Source organism: Macrobrachium rosenbergii, chromosome 10, assembly GCF_040412425.1.
Source record: "Macrobrachium rosenbergii isolate ZJJX-2024 chromosome 10, ASM4041242v1, whole genome shotgun sequence".
Lineage (NCBI taxonomy): Eukaryota > Metazoa > Arthropoda > Malacostraca > Decapoda > Palaemonidae > Macrobrachium > Macrobrachium rosenbergii.
The window spans coordinates 60,059,707-60,065,143 of record NC_089750.1 but is presented as its reverse complement, the minus strand read 5'-3'; the positions used below and the strand labels follow the sequence as shown (position 1 = coordinate 60,065,143).

Sequence of the window (5,437 nt, the reverse complement as noted above, 5' to 3'; positions counted from 1 at the left end):
TTATTAGATATCCGGAGACTATCTGTTTCATAATGACTGTACATCAGTGGTACAAAATTACGCTAGCGCATGTATCATCAACTCATAAGTCTCCATCTGAAATAACTCGTTGACACATTTTCTACATAACATTTTTACAGATTTTTCTACAAAATATGAATATAAAAGGTTTCTGTAATATCAACTGACAAACTATTGAAAACATAAAATCAAAAGCCAATGGTGCTAATATAAAATATTGCCTCTAATAACGATTGAAACTAAAATATACAAGTCTTAAGGAAATAAAATTGTAACCTCAGACCGAGATGCAAAACCAAAGTCTTTCACGTAACAGTTTATGTAACCTTGAAACGATGTATGTGTTATAAAAAAAAAAAATATGCGGATGGAAGTGCAAGTGCCTGATAAGGAAGCGAGAGCGCTTGAGATACGGTAAACAACTTCATCTCCAATAGCAAGTTGGAAGGTGAATGCTGGCAGCCACCGCCCGTAGACTTACGGTTGAGTTCGCTTGCCAGAACCTCGACAGCAGTCGTGAGGATACGACGCGCAATGTACTCGCTCTCTCTACCTGACACGCTTCCCCTCCTTCGAATCCGTTTCTCTCTCTCTCTCTCTCTCTCTCTCTCTCTCTCTCTCTCTCTCTCTCTCTCTCTCTTTAATTGTGTGCAATAATGTTTATGTATATAAGCCATCGTATTTTTTTACTGAATCGTAATGTGTAGTGAAAGTGCTTTATTGAAGTGATATCTTTTTAATATATTTTATTTCTATCAGATAGAGGAGCAGAGATATTTCTGTTTGAAAAGAGGAAAATTGTAATTATGCCAGACACAAATTACATAAATGTTAGAAATGAAAAATGAGATCATGCACATTTAGTTATCTACAAAGAAAAGTGTTGTGTTTGTCTGAAGGTAAGTTTACATTCTTTTCGAAGAACATCTATAAAGCTGACTCATTTCTTGCCCTGGTGCTAAAATGCTATGCATTCTCTAATTCAGTTACTTGTATTAGCTTTTTTATATTCCAATTAATGTTTCTAATGAATATTTTTATCTTTGCAACCAGGCTGCAGAACGATCACGCTTGCTTTTTGTATTTATTTAAGTGTAAACTGTTATTATGTTGTTTGACTGGGAAATTGTCTATTATTCTATTCAAATGTCCGCTGGTCTTCTTCAGCATTTGTAAAAAATAAATGAGTGAATTTCAAACATCTTATTATTTTGGGAAAATGTGGTGTGAGATAAAATGTTCTTGTCCCATATATACACACACACACACACACACACACACACACACACATATATATATGTGTGTGTGTGTGTGTCTACATTAATTATGGATTTTAGTCTTTAAAAACTTGGATTTCGGGAATATTAAAAGACGTTTTTCTTGATTACAGAAGTTTACCAATAATTCACTGCTAATTACCGATCACAGTTTAATTTATAATGACACCTTTTGTATTTTCCAGTAGCAACTAAAATTTAAATGGAAATATTGGATACAGAGAAAATTATGACTACTCTCGTAATAACAGTAGTAGTGTTAGAAATAGCAGTGGCAGCTGAACTAGCAGTGTTAAAATGGAAACAAAACAGACGATAGCAACATTTACTGTAATAACAAGGAGTAATGCAATAATAATAATAATAATAATAATAATAATAATAATAATAATAATAATAATAATAATAATAATAATAATGATAATAATAACACTCGGGTTATATGACAACAACAGTGACAGCTGTAGCTGATAGTGTATTTCGTGTAAATGCCTTCCATCAGCCACTATTGTCATTCCTATGCGAATATCGAAAAGGAAACTGGAGAATCATGAAATTGAACTCCAATTAAAACCAGTCGAGAATCCCTACGGTATTCCGCCACCTTGCCATTATTCTATGATCCATTCAATTTATGGAATCATGATTCCACGATACCTTCGTCTCAGTGAGTCACGTTTCTATGGAATCAAATCACCGAGTCGAGGTTTGCATAATTACTCTTCTCGAACTTTTAATCTAATTTTGCATTGGTGCTCTATCATGCAAAAAGAGGGTTGGGGAAATCATCCCGTGTGTGTGTGTGTGTGTGTGTGTGTGTGTGTGTGTGTGTGTTTGTGTGTTTTAGCTCCAATCCAGTCAGCAAAATTTGCTCTGTCTTTCGTATGGCCGTTGTTTCTTGCTAGAAGGTGGACAGAAAATGGAAATTTCTCGTTACTTCTAAGAATAATTATAAAAATGAGTTCCCTGTGGGAGGAGGATATGAAAATGATTATTTTGTATTATAAAAAAAATCTTGAATGTTAAAGACTACGATAAATAGGAAGTGGCTTGTTGGTTAGGTATTAGTAAATGACTGAAATATTCACCTGGCTTTGCAAAAAATGGTGTTAAACACAATGACAAGTATAAAAAAAATATTTTGGAAAATACTGTGATAAACATTGAACTCAATCTAAATTCTGAACAGCTTACTCTGCCCGAGTACATCTTCAGCCCAATACCTTATATGTGAATTCTATTTGAGTAAGCGTTAATCAGTTAATCAGAAAAATAAAAATAAAATAACAATGCTGCCTACTTCGCCTCTATCTTGAATTATGATGATTTAATTCCAGAAAGCTGGTAGTTAGCTTCATGGGAACAGAGACAATGATCAAATGATTTATGGGTACGGGTAAGCCTCAGGGCAACGTTGTGTTCATCCACGTCAAAAATTTCAAACAGAAAACAGATATTATACCTATCTATCTATATATATATATTGTATATTATATATATATATATATATATATATATATATATATATATATATATATATATATATATATATATATATATATATATAATAAAATGACCATGAAAAATATAAAAATACCCTGTCACAATTCTTACACTTTTCCGCAGCTGCTTTTCTTCTTAATACAGCAGGATAAGAAGATTTTCATGAGCGCAAATGGATCCTCTTAACTTAAAGAATCCAATAATGCTGGGAACTGTATATTCGCAGAGACAGCGATTTAAAAAGCGTGAATGCTCAAACTTTACTTGGGGAAGAATAAGTTTTATTGCTATTAATAAGCACTAAATAAGCTGGTAATCTTTATTATGTAGATAAAAAAAATAACCCACACCGAGCTTTGCTTAGGGTCTAGGAGCACTTAGATGCCCACTCAAGAAAAGCTTATCGCCCTGAAAAATAAACATAATTGAGAAGACGAACCTCCTCTTCCTCCTCCCCCGACCCTCCCTCAAGATTTTATTCGCCAGGCTCCCTCCACCTCGATAGTGTCCGCATAGTTCGAGAAGATTCTGAATCCAGTGGGGGGCAACATTACCAAGGATCAGCAGAAATGCCTCAAATGACCCTCTTCAGGCGATCCCCAACGCAAACACACTTTCTAGGTTATTTTTTAGCATTTCGCTGAGAGATTCTGCACAATCAATGCAAGGCGAGTGGCGCTTTGGTCGTCTGCGCTTATGGTGGCATGGCCAAACAAGAAAGAAAGAATAAACCTGTTAACTTGGTGAATAATTTGATGGTGCGGTGCCAAATGATGCCAGTCGAGGTGCTCGAGTGTAAACGCCTTAAGGGTCTCGGGTTGCTCAAGAGAAACCATTAAAATCTTTGGTGTTAAAAAGAAATACTGTATATCACAAAGACGCCTATTGTGGCCTTTATATACCAAGGTGAAAACTTAAATTCATTAAAAATGAAGGCTAAAATGTATAATTCTGATGTTATCGTTTACAAAACAGCAATGATTTTGTAGAAGAATTAAATGTCATTTTCATATTAATGAGAATAACGTGCCTGCTGAATGAGAAAACTGTGTATATAAAACATGCTTGTACCTAACACAAACAGTACACAGAACAAACTTATGAATAGCAAGCAGATCAAAACTACTGATGTTATACTTATTATCAACAGTAGCATTAACTGAAATATTAACATTGTATAATTTATTTTATCTGCTTATAAGAATTCTACCCTAATTCAGCAGAATATAAAGAATACATAGATATTTGCACAAGATAACTAAGGACTCGTTATTTTTCCAAGAGATGTTAAACCTCAATTTCACTTGACAGAACCTTACCTCAAGGTTACATAAACCTCACATGCTTCTTCTAGGTAAAGACTGTTGATATACGTCAGCTGAAGTTTTCAAAAAGCCAAATTGGATGCACGTAACTTTTAATCTAGGGTTATCCATTAGCCCGGTTGCATAATTTATCGAGGCGAGGGCTCCTTAGACTCAACTACTAGTTCCTGCAGGTAAAAGTATCCGCGAGGATTGATACCCATTGAATGCAACCGCTCTAAATACAAATCAGGTTGTCAGTATTCGACTTATAGATTATTTTGTCCTACCTCCTCTGTTCTGCTCTGATAATTACAGTAGTGAAAAAAAATTTATTTTCCAAAATTTCCTTACAAAGCAAATGATACTTTGAATGGGATACTCAGTTACCTATGCTTGACGTCACAGCTGAGTGTCACAATCTTGAATACTGACCAATAGCCAATGAATGAAAAGAGTACATTCCCTTTGGGTTAAGGAATATTTGTTGCTACAGCATTACCAAGGATAATGAGACAATGAGAATGTAAAGTAGTTCAAGGTCTTCTTGCTCTTCAACTACTCTAACATTTCGTTCACTGCACTCTCCCCTAAAATAATAATAATAATAATAATAATAATAATAATAATAATAATAATAATAATAATAATAATAATAATAATAATAACTGAACCATGGACATTCTAACAATAACTAAAAAGACAGACGTGAATTTTTTCAAACTTCGAAAAGTCGCTTTTTGTGCTTTTGTGGAATTCGTTCTAAACCTTTTTTTTTTTTGTTATTAATAAAAGCATGGCCTTGAAACAAGGCCTGGATTGGCCACCAAGCTAAAATTCGCTGGACAGAGACGACTAAGCAACTGAACTGACATTCCGAAATTGCGGTTCATTAGGAGATCATTATGCGCTGCTTAGCATATTCTCTCTCTCTCTCTCTCTCTCTCTCTCTCTCTCTCTCTCTCTCTCTCTCTCTCTCTGGAGTCAGATGAGACCGCTTACACATATTCATTATAATGTTCTATCATGTTATATTCACTAAGTGAATGTTCACGGAATTTGAGCAAACCTAATCAGCATGTAAATTTACAGAGAAAGTGCGTTTTGATCAATTCTGTGAGCACAAGTAAAATACTGACCGATATATAAATAAACTTATTAAATCTGGCAGCGACTGAGCCATTCACTGAATTGTAATTCGATCAGGTTATGAAAAAGATTGAAATCACAAAGATTGCCTGCCTCAAAACAGTAGTCAATTAATACCACTGATATGAAACGACGAACTTTATTCAGAATCAGTACGTTTTCACTTTTTTAGGTCATCAACCT

At 34.4% G+C, this 5,437-nt stretch overlaps 1 pseudogene; it reads left to right on the top strand.

Moving 5' to 3' along the window:
* Window positions 1-775: 775 nt before the first annotated feature.
* The window catches only part of LOC136842668 (glutamate receptor ionotropic, kainate 2-like), a 97,972-nt pseudogene continuing 93,310 nt past the window's right edge, over window positions 776-5,437 (top strand).